Source organism: Anomaloglossus baeobatrachus, chromosome 1 (genome assembly GCF_048569485.1).
Source record: "Anomaloglossus baeobatrachus isolate aAnoBae1 chromosome 1, aAnoBae1.hap1, whole genome shotgun sequence".
NCBI classification, from domain to species: Eukaryota; Metazoa; Chordata; class Amphibia; order Anura; family Aromobatidae; genus Anomaloglossus; species Anomaloglossus baeobatrachus.
Window position 1 is genome coordinate 256,824,456 of NC_134353.1, and position 17,967 is coordinate 256,842,422.

At 47.6% G+C, this 17,967-nt stretch overlaps 1 protein-coding gene across 5 annotated transcripts in view; it reads left to right on the forward strand.

Annotated features, from left to right (window-relative positions):
* Window positions 1-17,967, forward strand: part of SGMS2 (sphingomyelin synthase 2) — a 169,642-nt gene that overhangs the window by 53,129 nt on the left and 98,546 nt on the right. The window contains exon 1 of one of the 5 annotated variants that reach the window (XM_075349219.1): window positions 17,613-17,686. The exons of the other annotated variants lie outside the window; for them this stretch is intronic. The gene's annotated coding sequence lies outside the window, so the exon portion shown is untranslated. Of the gene's footprint in view, window positions 1-17,612; window positions 17,687-17,967 lie in introns of those variants that run through there. 5 annotated transcript variants of the gene reach the window in all.

The following is a 17,967-nucleotide window of genomic DNA, read 5'->3' on the forward strand; positions in this document are numbered from 1 at the left end:
TCATCCAAGTACCTGCCCATAATCTCGTGCCCGCGCTTCTCACTCTGCCTCCACCGTTATGCGCAAGCACTGGCCATATGAACCACGTTACCTATTACCATGGGCACGAGATTATGGGCGGCGCTGTGATTGTCATCAGCAGTGTCATCCAAGTACCTGCCCATAATCTCGTGCCCGCGCTTCTCACTCTGCCTCCACCGTTATGCGCAAGCACTGGCCATATGAACCACGTTACCTATTACCATGGGCGCGAGATTATGGGCGGCGCTGTGATTGTCATCAGCAGCGTCATCCAAGTACCTGCCCATAATCTCGTGCCCGCGCTTCTCACTCTGCCTCCACCGTTATGCGCAAGCACTGTCCATATGAACCATGTTACCTATTACCGTGGGCGCGAGATTATGGGCGGCGCTGTGATTGTCATCAGCAAAGTCATCCAAGTACCCGCCCATAATCTCGTGCCCGCAGTAATAGGTAACATGGTTCATATGGCCAGCACTTGCGCATAACGGTGGAGTCAGAGGGAAAAGTGCGGGCACGAGATTATGGGCGGGTACTTGGTTAACGCTGTTGATGACAATCACAGCGCCGCCCATAATCTCGCGCCTGCGCAATCACCTGAAAAAGCGTTCACATGCGCAAATCTTCGGGAGGACAGTTACATGAGGAAGGCGTTCTTGTGTATGTAAATGAGCAATGGGGGACTGCGTAAAGCGGCAGGAGGGGGAATAACGGACGCCAGACAGCCCGCCCCCGTGACCATAAAAACACATTTGCATACAAAAAGGTAAGACTTCATAAAGTATTTTTGTAGGTCTCAAAGGGGGCACAATAGCAACAGGAACCTTTCTAGAAGCAGCCCAGGAGCTGCAGAGGGGAATCTATTACTTTTATTGTGAAATTTCTGCTGACATGTTACCTTTAACTGGTAGAGGAGCCAGGATAAAGCAGAGCTGAAGTTGTTGGGAAGCTAGGACCCAGCAGCTCTGCTCCACAGGCAGGAGACCACTGATCGGTAATAGAAGCCTGCAGATGTCACTCTGCATAGGTTATTACTGGCCAGTGCTATCTGCAGGAGAGAGAAGCGCTGATTGCACGGTCTCCTCAGCTTCCTGACTCCCCGCGTGTCTGCAGCAGTGAGAAGCCGCACACGGGGAATCAGACAACAGCTGCAGAGAAACGCAGGCTCCAGGACTGGGGGGGTCGGCTCTGGTGCAGGGGGGGGGGCTCTGCTGCAGGGGGTGATTCATACCTCAGCAGCAGTCACAGGAGTAGGTGCGCGGTCGGCTCTGTAATGAATAGAAGGGAGAAACAGCGAGGCGGGGCTACAGTGGGTGGGTGGAGCCGTGACAAACAGCCTCACGGGCGGGACCCGGGATCAAAGGCTCAGAAGAGGGACTGTCCCGCTGTATCCGGGACGGTTGGGAGGTATGCTTTTGGGGCAACTCTACTGTGGCGACCAGACCATTGGGATGCCTCACTTCCTTTGCCTAAGAAACATTGCATTGTTATTGTTGATATTTTCACCTATTGCTCCTCCTATCTTTAGGCTCTTTCACTCTCTAAAGCTTGGTTTACCCAACATATAAAGAATAAAAGGCAGATTTTAGTGCAAACCCGGCTCACCCATCCCTGGAAGTGATATGTTTATGGCTGGCTGCATGTGGGCAGAGACCTGAAATGCCCAATCAGTGACTTCCAATGGGGCCAGGTCATTTCCGGGTCCCAAATCGAACTTTATCTAAAGTCCAGCTAAACCTACTTCCACGGGTCCGGTCACCTCTACTCCTGTTTTTGAAATCTCTGCTGATGGACAGGTCTGGTCACAGACTCCTCCATTTTGAAAAACAGATTTGTAACGTGCAGTGTTTTTCAATTGGAGGAAGATGGTGGACAGGTCTTATTTATCAATTGCCATTTTGAGAACAGGAAAGCAGAACGGTCTGGAAGGAGAAGAGTCTGTAATAATTGTATATTAGTGTAAGTGTCACAAAATCATATGCCTGACATTCATTATATTAAAGATAGAGTGAACAACCCCTTTAAAATCAGTTTTTAATACCTTCTCAACTGGGTGGTTTTCTGTTTTTGTGCTTTGTTTTTATTTTTTCCCCTTCTTCCAAGAGCTATAACTTTTTTTTTTTTTTCTTTCCGCCAATATAGCCATATGAGGGCTTGTTTTTTGCAGGATGAGTTGTACTTTTGAATGACACCATTCAGTTTGTCATGTGATTCACTGAAAAATGAGAAAAAAAAAATTCCAAGTGCTTTGAAATTGCAAAAAACTCCTCCAACTCCACATTCGATCTTGAGTTGTTTACTTACCATGTTCACTATACGATAAATCTGACCTGGCTAGCTACACATCTGTATGTATGTATGTATGTATGAATGTATGTGCGTGTGTGTGTAAAAAAATATATATATATATATATATATATATATAGATATATATATATATATATATATATATATATGTGTGTGTGTGTGTGTGTGTGTGTGTAATATAAACATATATACATACACATATATATACTAGAAGGTGGCCCGATTCTAACGCATCGGGTATTCTAGAATTTACGTATTGTGTAGTTAATGTATGATTTTTGTTTTTATATATATATATATATATATATATATATATAAAATGTTGTGTGTAGTTGCCAGTGTTTGTGTAGGGCGCTGTAAATGTTCTGGGTGTTGTCGGGGGAGGGGGGGGGGTGAGAGTGGTGTTGTTTGTGTGTTGCATTGTTTGTGGAGCGCTGTGTGTCTGTAGCGTTGTGTGTGTTGCGCGGTTTGTGTGTGTGTTTAGGGGAGGTATGTTTTGTGCAATTTGTGTGTTGCGCGGTATGTGCATATATTTGTGTGTGCCGCGGTGTTTGTGTGTTGGGTGTTTGTGTGTGTGTGTGCAGCATTGTCTGTGTGTGTGTCTGTGTAGGGCGCTGTTTGTGGTTCCCAGTGTGTGTGTGGTGTGTTGTGCGGTGTGTGTGTGTGTGTTTTGGGGGGAGGTGTGCACCCCCCATCGTGGTCCATCCCCCATGCTGCGCACCCCCCATTGTGCTCCATCCCCCATGCTGCGCACCCAATTGTGGTCCATCCCCCATGCTGCGCTGCCCCCATCGTGCTCCATCCCCCATGCTGCGCACCCCCATCGTGCTCCATCCCCCATGCTGCGCACCCCCATCGTGCTCCATCCCCCATGCTGCGCACCCCCCATCATGTTTCATTCCCCCATTCTGGGCACCCCCCCATCGTGCTCCGTCCCCCATGCTGCGCACCCCCCATCGTGTTTCATCCCCCCATTCTGGGCACCCCCCCATTGTGCTCCATCCCCCATGCTGCGTACCCCCCATCGTGTTTCATCCCCCCCTTTCTGGGCACCCCTCATCGTGTTTCATCCCCCCATTCTGGGCACCCCCCATCGTGTTTGATCCCTCCATTCTGGGCACCCCCCATCGTGGTCCACCCCCCATGCTGCACCCCCCATCATGCTCCATCCCCCATGCTGCGAACCCCTCAGAGAGGAGTATAATAGGAGGAGTATAATGGGAGGAGTAGTCCTGGGGGGAAGCTGTACAGGTGCCCAATGTGTGCGGGGGGCGTGGCTGAGCGGGCATAGTGTGAGGGGGCGTGGCCGAGTGGGCATAGCGTGAGGGGGCGTGGCCGAGCGGGCATAGCGTGAGGGGGCGTGGCCGAGCGGGCATAGCGTGAGGGGGGCGTGGCCGGGCGGGCATAGTGTGAGGGGGCGTGGCCGAGTGGGCATAGTGTGAGAGGGCGTGGCATAGCAGGCAGCGCGTGCAGGGGGCGTGGCATAGCGGGCAGCGCGTGCAGGGGACGTGGCCTAGCGGGCATCGTGTGCGGGGGCGGGCCTGGCCAAACAATTAATCCATGCGGGGGGCAGGGCCAGGCCAAGCGGCCAATCCGTGTGGAGGGGCGGGACCAGGCCGAGCCCAGCGGCCAATCCGACGGTTGTCACTGTAACGACACAATTTTGGAGCAAGACAGACAGACAGACAGAATAAGGCAAATATATATATATATATATGGATAGGTAGGTAGGTAGGTAGGTAGGTGTGTGTGTGTGTGTGTGTGTGTATATATAATATATATATAATATATTATGACTAGAAGGTGGCCCGATTCTAACGCATATACAGTTAGGTCCAGAAATATTTGGACAGTGACACAATTTTCGCGAGTTGGGCTCTGCATGCCACCACATTGGATTTGAAATGAAACCTCTACAACAGAATTCAAGTGCAGATTGTAACGTTTAATTTGAAGGTTTGAATAAAAATATCTGATAGAAATTGTAGGAATTGTACACATTTCTTTACAAACACTCCACATTTTAGGAGGTCAAAAGTAATTGGACAAATAAACCAAACCCAAACAAAATATTTTTATTTTCAATATTTTGTTGCGAATCCTTTGGAGGCAATGACTGCCTTAAGTCTGGAACCCATGGACATCACCAAACGCTGGGTTTCCTCCTTCTTAATGCTTTGCCAGGCCTTTACAGCCGCAGCCTTCAGGTCTTGCTTGTTTGTGGGTTTTTCCGTCTTAAGTCTGGATTTGAGCAAGTGAAATGCATGCTCAATTGGGTTAAGATCTGGTGATTGACTTGGCCATTGCAGAATGTTCCACTTTTTTGCACTCATGAACTCCTGGGTAGCTTTGGCTGTATGCTTGGGGTCATTGTCCATCTGTACTATGAAGCGCCGTCCGATCAACTTTGCGGCATTTGGCTGAATCTGGGCTGAAAGTATATCCCGGTACACTTCAGAATTCATCCGGCTACTCTTGTCTGCTGTTATGTCATCAATAAACACAAGTGACCCAGTGCCATTGAAAGCCATGCATGCCCATGCCATCACGTTGCCTCCACCATGTTTTACAGAGGATGTGGTGTGCCTTGGATCATGTGCCGTTCCCTTTCTTCTCCAAACTTTTTTTTCTTCCCATCATTCTGGTACAGGTTGATCTTTGTCTCATCTGTCCATAGAATACTTTTCCAGAACTGAGCTGGCTTCATGAGGTGTTTTTCAGCAAATTTAACTCTGGCCTGTCTATTTTTGGAATTGATGAATGGTTTGCATCTAGATGTGAACCCTTTGTATTTACTTTCATGGAGTCTTCTCTTTACTGTTGACTTAGAGACAGATACACCTACTTCACTGAGAGTGTTCTGGACTTCAGTTGATGTTGTGAACGGGTTCTTCTTCACCAAAGAAAGTATGCGGCGATCATCCACCACTGTTGTCATCCGTGGACGCCCAGGCCTTTTTGAGTTCCCAAGCTCACCAGTCAATTCCTTTTTTCTCAGAATGTACCCGACTGTTGATTTTGCTACTCCAAGCATGTCTGCTATCTCTCTGATGGATTTTTTCTTTTTTTTTCAGCCTCAGGATGTTCTGTTTCACCTCAATTGAGAGTTCCTTAGACCGCATGTTGTCTGTTCACAGCAACAGCTTCCAAATGCAAAACCACACACCTGTAATCAACCCCAGACCTTTTAACTACTTCATTGATTACAGGTTAACGAGGGAGACGCCTTCAGAGTTAATTGCAGCCCTTAGAGTCCCTTGTCCAATTACTTTTGGTCCCTTTAAAAAGAGGAGGCTATGCATTACAGAGCTATGATTCCTAAACCCTTTCTCCGATTTGGATGTGAAAACTCTCATATTGCAGCTGGGAGTGTGCACTTTCAGCCCATATTATATATATATATAATTGTATTTCTGAACATGTTTTTGTAAACATCTAAAATAACAAAACTTGTGTCACTGTCCAAATATTTCTGGACCTAACTGTATATGTATATGTGTGTGTGTATGTATGTGTGTGTGTGTATATATATATATATATATATATATATATATATATATATATATATATATGTTGTTGTGTGTAGTTACCAAGTGTTTGTGTAGGGCGCCGTAAATGTTCTGGGTGTTGTCTGGGTGGGGGGGGGGGTGTGAGAGCGGTGTTGTATGTGTGTTGCGTTGTGTGTGTTGCGTTGTTTGTGGAGCGCTGTGTGTCTGCAGCATTATGTGTGTGTGTGGTGCTGTGGGTGTGTAGTGCGTGTGTGTGTTTTGGGAGGAGGTATGTTTTGTGCAGTGTGTGTGTTGCGCGGTATGTGCGTATATTTATGTATGCCGCGGTGTTTGTGTGTTCGGTGTTGTGTGTGTGTGTGTGTGTGTGTGTGTGTGGGTGTCTGTGTAGGGCGGTGTTTGTGGTTCCCAGTGTGTGTGTGGTGTGTTCGCTGCGCGTGTGGCGGTGTGTGTGTGTTTTGGGGGGAGGTGTACACCCCCATCGTGCTCCATCCATCCTCCATGCTGCGCACCCCCCCCATCGTGCTCCATCCCCCATGCTGGGGCCGCCGGGGGCGTGTCCGAGCGTGGCAACGTGTGCCGGGGGCGGGGCTGAGCGGGTGAGGCGTCAGCGTATGCCGGCTCCCTGCACATGTGTACCGGGAGCCGGTGTACGCTGGTAACCATGACACGCATCGGGTAAGTAAGGGAAGCGCTTCCTATAGTTACGCGATGTGTATCATGGTTACCAGCATACACCGGCTCGGTCACGATCCCAGCGGGGCCGAGCGTGCCAACATGTGGCGGGGGCGAGCGGGCGAGGCATCAGCGTATACCGGCTCCCTGCACATGTGTACCGGGAGCCGGTGTACGCTGGAGCGGGGCTGAGCGGGCGAGGCGTCAGCGTATGCCGGCTCCCTGCACATGTGTACCGGGAGCCGGTGTACGCTGGAGCGGGGCTGAGCGGGCGAGGCGTCAGCGTATGTCGGCTCCCTGCACATGTGTACCGGGAGCCGGTGTACGCTGGAGCTGGCGATGCGTGCGGAGGGCCAGGGCGAGGAGCTAATCCATGCGGGGGGCGGGGCCAGACCGAAGCGAGCGGCCAATCCGTGGGGGGGGGGGCGCGGGGCCAGGCCGAGCCCAGCAGCCAATCCGACAGTTGTCACATTAACGACACTGTCACGGTGACACTGTCACGGTGACACAATTTTGGAGCAAGACAGACAGACAGACAGAATAAGGCAATTATATATATAGATAGGTAGGTGTGTGTGTGTGTGTGTGTGTGTGTGTGTATAGTATACGGTATATACAGTTAGGTCCAGAAATATTTGGACAGTGACACAAGCTTTGTTATTTTAGCTGTTTACAAAAACATGTTCAGAAATACAATTATATATATAATATGGGCTGAAAGTGCACACTCCCAGCTGCAATGTGAGAGTTTTCACATCCAAATCGGAGAAAGGGTTTAGGAATCATAGCTCTGTAATGCATAGCCTCCTCTTTTTCAAGGGACCAAAAGTAATTGGACAAGGGACTCTAAGGGCTGCAATTAACTCTGAAGGCGTCTCCCTCGTTAACCTGTAATCAATGAAGTAGTTAAAAGGTCTGGGGTTGATTACAGGTGTGTGGTTTTGCATTTGGAAGCTGTTGCTGTGACCAGACAACATGCGGTCTAAGGAACTCTCAATTGAGGTGAAGCAGAACATCCTGAGGCTGAAAAAAAAGAAAAAATCCATCAGAGAGATAGCAGACATGCTTGGAGTAGCAAAATCAACAGTCGGGTACATTCTGAGAAAAAATGAATTGACTGGTGAGCTTGGGAACTCAAAAAGGCCTGGGCGTCCACGGATGACAACAGTGGTGGATGATCGCCGCATACTTTCTTTGGTGAAGAAGAACCCGTTCACAACATCAACTGAAGTCCAGAACACTCTCAGTGAAGTAGGTGTATCTGTCTCTAAGTCAACAGTAAAGAGAAGACTCCATGAAAGTAAATACAAAGGGTTCACATCTAGATGCAAACCATTCATCAATTCCAAAAATAGACAGGCCAGAGTTAAATTTGCTGAAAAACACCTCCTGAAGCCAGCTCAGTTCTGGAAAAGTATTCTATGGACAGATGAGACAAAGATCAACCTGTACCAGAATGATGGGAAGAAAAAAGTTTGGAGAAGAAAGGGAACGGCACATGATCCAAGGCACACCACATCCTCTGTAAAACATGGTGGAGGCAACGTGATGGCATGGGCATGCATGGCTTTCAATGGCACTGGGTCACTTGTGTTTATTGATGACATAACAGCAGACAAGAGTAGCCGGATGAATTCTGAAGTGTACTGGGATATACTTTCAGCCCAGATTCAGCCAAATGCCGCAAAGTTGATCGGACGGCGCTTCATAGTACAGATGGACAATGACCCCAAGCATACAGCCAAAGCTACCCAGGAGTTCATGAGTGCAAAAAAGTGGAACATTCTGCAATGGCCAAGTCAATCACCAGATCTTAACCCAATTGAGCATGCATTTCACTTGCTCAAATCCAGACTTAAGACGGAAAAACCCACAAACAAGCAAGACCTGAAGGCTGCGGCTGTAAAGGCCTGGCAAAGCATTAAGAAGGAGGAAACCCAGCGTTTGGTGATGTCCATGGGTTCCAGACTTAAGGCAGTGATTGCCTCCAAAGGATTCGCAACAAAATATTGAAAATAAAAATATTTTGTTTGGGTTTGGTTTATTTGTCCAATTACTTTTGACCTCCTAAAATGTGGAGTGTTTGTAAAGAAATGTGTACAATTCCTACAATTTCTATCAGATATTTTTGTTCAAACCTTCAAATTAAACGTTACAATCTGCACTTGAATTCTGTTGTAGAGGTTTCATTTCAAATCCAATGTGGTGGCATGCAGAGCCCAACTCGCGAAAATTGTGTCACTGTCCAAATATTTCTGGACCTAACTGTATAGTATATGTGTGTCTTCAGTTGCGTCTGTCCACCTGTTCCGGCATGCACCACGGCACTGTCAGTTGCGCAGCCGCAGTTCGAACGTTGCTCAGGCTTCCAGGTCCTCACTTCGCACGTACATACACACACTTAGCCGATACATCGAGCGCATACACACACAGCGCACAGGCATTTATACACTGAACACAGACACACACATGTCTTCACACACAGACACACTGCTGTATGCACACCTGTCTGGGCTCGCCGCCGCCCCTTCCGCTGTCAGCGCTTTACTGCAGTTGAATGCTTTGTGGCACCGTAAAGCATTCAACTGCAGTAAAGCCATGACAATATCCTGCAGCGGCCACTCCGTACACTTGACGCTATCACAGAGAGGTCTGTGTGCCTGAGGACTTTAAGAAGCAGCTGGAGGCTCTGCGGACACGGAGGGGAGAGGTGAGAATATCTTTTATTGTGTGTAAGTAAACAACGGCATAATAGGGAACAGAAGGGAACCAGCAGGCGCATATTATTATTATTATTATTATTATTAATAATAATAAAGTTTATATAGCGCCAACATATTCCGCAGCACTTTACAATCAGGTGGGGGCTTGTATAGACAAAAACAAAACAAAATAGTACATAATTCAACAGCTACAGTAGGAATAAGGGCCCTGCTCAAAAGCTTACAATCTGTTATTAAACAATGGGCTCATTACTGCAGGGCACATTACTGCAGGGGACATCAGTTCCCCCCCCACCAGATCTGTATGCACCCAGCCCCCCTCACCTGTATGCCTCCAGTTTCCTCCCCCCCTCCAAATCTGTATGCCTCCAGCTTCCCCCCCCACTAGCTATATATATATTATAGCTATATAATACTAGCAATATTATAATATAATATTGAGAAAAAATTCCAGCCGCACACTGTGTAAAACAAAAATAAATTCTACCTTACAACATGAATGGAGGTATTTAGAATATTATAATGGCCATTGCAATACCAGCCCAGCGCCCCTTCACGGCATCCTCCTTTGCTGGGTCCTACACTACACTGCATATATATGTATATGTGTGTGTGTGTGTAAATGCATGTTTTTTTTATTTTTTTTTTTTAATGCCCTCATGTACTTCTTAAAAGACCTTTTTTGTGGCTTATTGATCGTTCAAAATACCTAAAATAAATTTTATAACTGTGGCGCCAATATGCTAATTGTGGATGACTAGGGAAAGCAACCCCCCCCCATGACTAGTCATCCACATGCACACTTTAATCTGCCCTCAGCCAGGCAGATCAAAGTATTGTAGTGTGCATGTGCAGGCGGTCTTTGACCTTTTCCGTGCCTGCACTTTACAGTACTATGCTCTGCACTCAGCAGTCCAGATCAAAGTGCCCATGAGCGCTATGGAGGCCTCTGTGTGAAGACGCTGGATGTGTCCTGCACGGAGCTGAACAGGAGGATGGCGATCGCAAGAAGAGAGAAGGCGCCAGACAGGTCAGCGACACCCATTGAACCAGATCGCCTCCTAGGTGAGTATAATAAAGGTATTTTTATGTTACAGAGCGGCCTGGTCTCTTTATATACGGCATTCTGGAATACTGCATTTAAGGGCTCGCCAGTGGTGGCTGCAGCTTATAAGGGAAAAACCTGGTGACCGGTTCCTTTTAATCAGCACACTGAGGGAGGCCGTAAAGAAAGACAGCGAGCCATTACCACTGGTTCTATGTTCTTTTCATGGCTGGCCGAGTCTTGCATCACTGGTGCCCACACTGGGTGTGCTCATTGCGCTGATAAAACTGGGGTGCCTAAACTTTGCTTTTGTTTCTCATTGTCAGGGATGGACAGATTTGAAAAATTCCTACAGTTGGACACTTAGTCTGGGGAAAGAAACATCCCCATGATTAATTATCCAGTAATTAACATATTGTATAGCCTAGTTATCAAATTGATTTTAGGCACATTTAAGAAGGGTCTGTTGGGAAGTACATAAAGGGATCAATAAATACATAATGGTGGATGGGTGGGGGGTAAAGAAGTTGAACGATTACCTTTAACAAAAGAGCAGTGGTTCCAAGATGTTCTAGTAGTATTAGGACAGACAATATGGCACAAATAAAACAATCAGTCTGGCCATGGGCTGTCATCCCCTTTATGTAAGCCTAGACCACTTTTCAGAAAAATGAAACGTATGGCGAAAAGAAGCAACAGAAATCTGGCAGTGGGCCCCATTGTGTACTATATGATACAGATAGAGGAAACAGACACCAAATGTGATGATTAATTGCAGGGAAGTAGAAGAGAAAACATGATTTATTTCTGAACATCGCACAAGGATAATGTTCCATTAGTATCATTTACTGTTTGCTTTCAAACTCTGGTGGGAAAACATGGAGCCAGACAAAGCATTTGGCCCTATCTGCTGTGAATAAGGGAATTGTCCTTGTTGTATCAGTGATGTCTTGTTTCTTCTTTCATTGATTTATATTTACAAGAAAATACAGATTTTATGTGTCGCCGCCTTTTCTAAATATATCCACCGACCCATAGACCGCCATGATCCGGTCATCAGATGTTTGACTCTATGGTAATACATTCAGTTATTTAGAGATGTGAAACGCTATCTTCCTTCTGTAAGATTCTGGTCATTTTAAATGTCATTTTGCTTATTACATAATCAACGCAAACCATTTTAACTATTTGCTTATATGGAATTTCTAACGTAGGATACACTCAGCACGTGATCACTACAAACTGCTGCTTCCAGATCAAGACAAACAATCAATGAGAACAAGCAGAGATCTTGAAATGAATGAAACATTAAAGGGTTATTCCCATCTTTCTAGAATCTAGATTGATAATGTCCGACAGTGTGCAGTTACTGCTTAGTAACATTTTTCTTTACAGCTTATTGTCTAGGAGACCGACCACCACTGCTGTCCAGCTTTTAAAGGAAGGGTGTCACTTTTTTTACTTTTTTATTAATAGTGATTATGAAATCAAGTATTTTTAATACAAAATTAAACTCACTGTTTATTTAGTTTTTATTTAATTCTAGTTTTACTAAAGCACTGGGGGCTTGGTGTTTGTAACAAGAGTCACGTGCTTTATGGCAGCCCGCTGGGCAGAGAAGACAGTGGTTGGATTCTGACCCCATGTAGTAACATTAGAGGAGGTGTCTGCTGTGAAATGGACGCGCCCCCTGGGCTGTCCAGATCACGGCAGAGGGAGGAGATCAGCGCCATCTTTGTGGAGTTCACAGCATGTGCACTTTCCCCCTGTCACCCGCCGGGATGGATGGGGGGGGGAGTACTGGCGCCGAGCAACGGTCATTGCAGTGTTACTGATCCTGGCGCGCTGCTCCGCACTCTGCCGCGACCCCTCCCCCGCACTCTGCTGTGGACCACCCTCCCCTGCACTATGCTGCGACCCCCCCCCCCCTTCCCGCGTGTGCTCACCTCGGGCCTCTGCTGCTCGTACAGTGATGTGTGACAGGACAGGCTGCCGAGGTGCAGGTCTGAGGTGAGTGCATGCGGCATTGGGAATTGGTATACAATCTGCAAGCTGAGTGAGGCATTGGGAAACAGTCAGTAGGCAGTGTAAGCCAGTGTAAGCCACTGGAACAGTCAGTAGGCAGGCATTGGGAAACAGTACAGCACGGGATACAGTGGAGCACTATGCAGCTGGCCTTAGTGACACTTTAGACATATTAGGATCACTTTGCGGCCATCAACAAAATGTCTCCGCACTGTGATCCTAAACTTCATTCTCTTATCCTTTTGGAAACACCCAGATTTACTGCAGCTGTAATCTGAGCTATTTCTACAGTCGGATTTCAGCAGCTGCTCTAGTGTTTAAGAGTGGAATATATCAAACTTTAATTTTTTATTTTTATATTTTTCTCAATTAAAAACAAATAATTTTATTTAAACATAACATTAAAAGATTAATAGTTTACATTTTTTCAGTTATTGATTTTTTTTTTTTTTTTTTTTTTTACGACACCTTCCCTTTAAGCACTGTGCTGAAGCTGGCCCAGGATTAGGAGACAGTGCGGTCCTGGCCAGCTTTAAAGCAGCACTTACAGGCTCAATAGAAAGGAAATCTCCATGTTCCCCAGTCTAGCAAAAGTTGTCAGCAATGAGCTATAAGAAAAAGTGTTAATAGTTCAAGAACCCTTGCAATCTGCCAAGTAGTAAATTGCTTGTATTTGCAATTAGACAATATCCATTTATGAAAATGGGAATAAACCCAGACGCACTCCCATCAAAGCCTTTATCCTCCTAATATATTGCAGTTATATTTATATAACACTGTGTATTTACAATTGCTTATTTTGCCCTTCTATACAGTTACTTCTTATCTTTTCATAATGTGATTTAAAAACAGACTAGATGAATCCACACTTTATTTATTTACTCACTTGTGTAGTGCTATTCCACAGTGATGGTCACTGTCCCCATTGGGGCTCACAATCTAAATTCCCTATCAAAATGTCTTTGGAGTGTGGCAGAAAACAGAGGAAGAGATACTTTCAGAAGTGTCCTGCTGTCTACCCACACCCATAGGCGGATTATAATTAGGGCAATCTGGGCTACCGCCCGGGGCCCGAGCCTCCAGGGCATGGGTCCCCAATTCCAGTCCTCAAGGGCCGCCAACAGTGCATGTTTTCAGGATTTCCTTCGTATTGCATATGTGATAATTTGATCACCTGCACAGTTGATGATTCCAACACCCATGCAATGCTAAGGAAATCCTGAAAACATGCACTGTTGGCGGACCTCGAGGACTGGAGTTGGGGAACCCTGCTCCAGGGGGTCCATGCTACAAAAAGTAAATTGCCCTCATTATAATCCGCATGAAAAATTTAAAAGATGCTGAGTCGTCCGCCCGCTCTGCAGCACATCGGCAGGACGGGGGCCGCCATCAGGGTAATGAGGGGGCCCGGGTCTCTCATAGATTGCTGTCCTCTCTTTCTACTCTGATCTGTGATCGGGGCAGAGCAGGGGACGAAATGTACTGGAGCAGAACGGAGGCTGAGAAGGTGAAGGACCTGATCACATGACCGGTGACCTGGCAGGTCCTGTTGTTCAGCTGCAGCAGCCTCCGTGCAGTTCCCAGTGTCTTCTACCCTGCTCTACACCGATGAAGAGCTGCAAGATGTGGTAATGTATAGTGTGTAAGGAGATGTGCTTGTTGCAGAGCTGTGTGTGTATATGTGCAGGCAGTCTGTCTGTATGTCCCTGGCTGGCTGTCTTTCCCTCCCTGGCTGGCTGTCTTTCCCTCCCTGGCTGGCTGTCTTTCCCTCCCTGGCTGGCTGTCTCTTTCCCTCCCTGGCTGGCTGTCTCTTTCCCTCCCTGGCTGGCTGTCTCTTTCCCTCCCTGGCTGGCTGTCTCTTTCCCTCCCTGGCTGGCTGTCTCTTTCCCTCCCTGGCTGGCTGTCTCTTTCCCTCCCTGGCTGGCTGTCTCTTTCCCTCCCTGGCTGGCTGTCTCTTTCCCTCCCTGGCTGGCTGTCTCTTTCCCTCCCTGGCTGGCTGTCTCTTTCCCTCCCTGGCTGGCTGTCTCTTTCCCTCCCTGGCTTGGCTGTCTCTTTCTCTCCCTGGCTGTCTCTTTCTTTCTTTCTTTCTTTTTCTCTGTCTCTTTCTCTTTCTCTCTGGTTGTCTCTCTCTTTCTCTCCCTGGCTGGCTAGCTGTCTTTTCTCTCCCTGGCTGGCTGTCTCTTTCCCTCCCTGGCTGGCTGTCTCTCTTTCCCTCCCTGGCTGGCTGTCTCTCTTTCCCTCCCTGGCTGGCTGTCTCTCTTTCCCTCCCTGGCTGGCTGTCTCTCTTTCCCTCCCTGGCTGGCTGTCTCTCTTTCCCTCCCTGGCTGGCTGTCTCTCTTTCCCTCCCTGGCTGGCTGTCTCTCTTTCCCTCCCTGGCTGGCTGTCTCTCTTTCCCTCCCTGGCTGGCTGTCTCTGTCTCTTTCTTTTTCTCTCTCTCTCTGTCTCTTTCTCTCTGGCTGTCTGTCTCTTTTTCTCTCTCTCTCTTTCTTTCTCTCTCTCTTTTTTTCTCTCTCTCTTTCTTTCTCTCTCTCTCTTTCTCTCTCTCTCTCTTTCTTTCTCTCTCTCTCTCTCTCTCGTTGGCTATCTTTCGCTGGCTGGCTGTCTTTCCCTCCCTGGCTGGCTGTCTCTTTCTCTCTTTCTTTTTCTCTCTCTCTCTGTCTCTTTCTCTCTGGCTGTCTCTGTCTCTTTTTCTCTCTTTCTCTTTCTCTCTCTCTCTCTCTCTCGTTGGCTATCTTTCGCTGGCTGGCTGTCTTTCTCTCCCTGGCTGGCTGTCTCTTTTCTCTCCCTGGCTGGCTGTCTCTTTTCTCTCCCTGGCTGGCTGTCTCTTTTCTCTCTCTGGCTGGCTGTCTCTTTCTTTCTCTCTCTGGCTGGCTGTCTTTCTCTCTCTGGCTGGCTAGCTGTCTCTTTTCTCTGGCTGGCTGTCGCTTTCTCTGTCTCTCTCTCTTTGTCTCTCTGTCAGTCTCTATCTGTCTCTCCACAGAAATCATATTACCTCACACATAAGCTTCTTATACTAACAATGTCTTTCGTTGTCTATAGCAACCAATCACAGCTCCATTGACTTTTATGTAAGCAGTTTTTTGGCAAATAACTGTAAAGCACGGGGTTAAATTTTCCCCTCAAAACGTAGTCTGACATTCCCTGAGTCAAATGGGGTGTCTGTGCAAAATATCGTGATTGTAAATGTGATGGTGTGGATTCCTTTAGCAGACGCACGCACGCACGCACACACACGCGCGCACACACACACATATACACACAGCTTTATATATTAGATATACGCATATGGCTGACGATTCTGTCTTGGGCTTGTCATTTTGATGTCCTGAAAAATGGTGCATGCAGCTTTTTTCGGGCTGTCAGAATGATGACTAGCGGTTAATGTGTGAGTGGTGAGGACTGTTTGCAGAATTGGAGATTTTCCAGTGATGGCGGACTGTGGAAGGTTGGAGGTAAGTATGCAGAAGAGGATCTGAGCTCACCCTTTAAATGCATCACCTGGGTCCTTTCTCTAGGGAACGGTGCAGGGAGGTCAGCTCCATGTTCAAAGAAGCAAAGTCCTGCAATAGAAAAAAGTTGTTTCCAGCATCACGTCCAAGAAATAAGGGTAAAAAACTATTTTATTCCATAACTTACTTGTGCAGATCTAGCAGGATATGTCTAAGACTAAGAACCTCTTTTAGGTGTGAAACGCGTAAGACATTGTTTTATACTTTGTGGACGTCCATCCAGCCTAGTGCTGGTTTTAACCTTATGGAATAAAATTTGTTTTTTAACCTTTATTTCTTGGACGTGCTGCTGGAAACAACTTTTTTTCTATTGCCAAAGTTTCAAGGGGTAGAGGTGGAGCTGTGGTGAAGGCGGAGTCTGAAGGGGCCCCGAAAATGTTGGCAGTATGGGGCTCTAAAACGCAGCCCTGGGCAGGACATACTAGCAACATACAGGGTGCGGCGTATCTGAGGGAGTCCTGCCCACCTGTCTGCCAAAGAGGCCTCTGTAATGGTGACGGCAGATGGCGTTGCTGCAGGCCACGCTGGAGTCTAGCAGCCTGAAGAATGGAGATGGACCAGTGACCTGTTCTGCGGAGGTGCCTGCCGACCTGTTCAATAGCAGCAGGCAACAGCGGCACACTATGTGAAGGGGGGGGGGGGGCAGTGGCGGCACACTATGTGAAGGGGGGGGGGTTAGTGGCGGCACACTGTGTGAAAGAGGGCAGACGAGGGTGTCTTCTATCAAAGTGTTCTGGGGCACCTGATCTATGTAGTTTCAAGTCTCCATTCCCAATACATCCACTGTGTATGTATAGATTGGGAATGGAGGACTGAAACTGCCTGGGTGACACACCCCAGCACACTGTGCCCCACTGGCCCACCCTCCATCTTGGATATTTCCAATGTCGGACTCCACATGCTGTGTGTGCCCCTCCATCAGGATATTCTGCATGTATCATGATGTATGTAGTGGATATAATGGAGGGGTACACAGTGTGCAGGCCGGGGACAACTGCCCACACCAATCCCATACCCCATAAATGTTTTCAGTACTACAATAAGGCCACGTGCACACATTGAGTATTTGGTGAGGGTTTTTTACCTCAGTATTTTTTTACAAATACGGAGGTAGAAAAGTCACTAAATGCTGAACGTGCAGACAATGCATTACAAATAATGAGGTAATGAACTCACCAAATACTCAGCTTGTGCACGTGCCCCAAGGCCTCATGCACATGTTCAGTATTAGAGTTTTTGTTACTGTATTTGTTAAGCTATGTTCACATAGGGCAGTTTCGCATTTTTTTTCATTGGTTTAATGTAAATACATGCTAATAAGCTGTAGCTTTTACTCAGATTATGCTGCAGAAAAAAAAAACACCCTGTGTGAATATAGGCTAAGGTCATGAGCCCACGTTCAGTATTGGTGAGTTTTTACCTCATTATAGGGTGCTTTACACGCTGAGACATCACTAGCGATTGCTACTGTGACGCCCTGGCAAAACCAGGGAGTCACAGATACATCTAATCCTCCTTGGTAATTTGATCCCACACTGGTACAGTTCTACAGACACACCCCTCCCCCCAGTGTAAGAGCTAAACTGAGCAGCAGGGGAGGGGCTGGTGCAGAGTGTGTGAGGACTGAGGAGAGGCAGCAGAGCAGACAGGAGTGTGAAAGCTCCCGGCTGCTATGGAGTGTGGAAGCGAGCTCCAGGATTGCTGGAAGGAGTAGGGCGGTGGGAAGGAGCCAAGGTGGCCGGGGCAGGGTAGTGGCCCGCCGGCATAGTAATCAGGCTTCGGATCGTCGCTGGGGAGTGGACTCCCCGTTCCAAGCCGAGGAGTTGAGGCTTCCTCTAGTAGTGGACAGAGAGAGAAAGGGCCCTGCTGTACCAGGTGTGGGATCCGAACACCCTCCGTACCAAAGGCTACGGACACCGGCAATTTCTGGTTAATTCCTGACTCTGTGTGAGTTTTCTTGCAAAGCGAACTGTGAGTAACAACCCGGTCCAACCGGGCACGCAGCTCTCAGACGGCCGCCCATCTCCCTGCACTACAAACCCCAAGAGGTCCCGGGGCCACCATCCCTACCCACGGAGGGGTTAACATCTCGCTGCATCACCATTGGCCCCCGGGTACCCCCATAACCGCAGCGGTGGTGTCCACCTTCACCACAA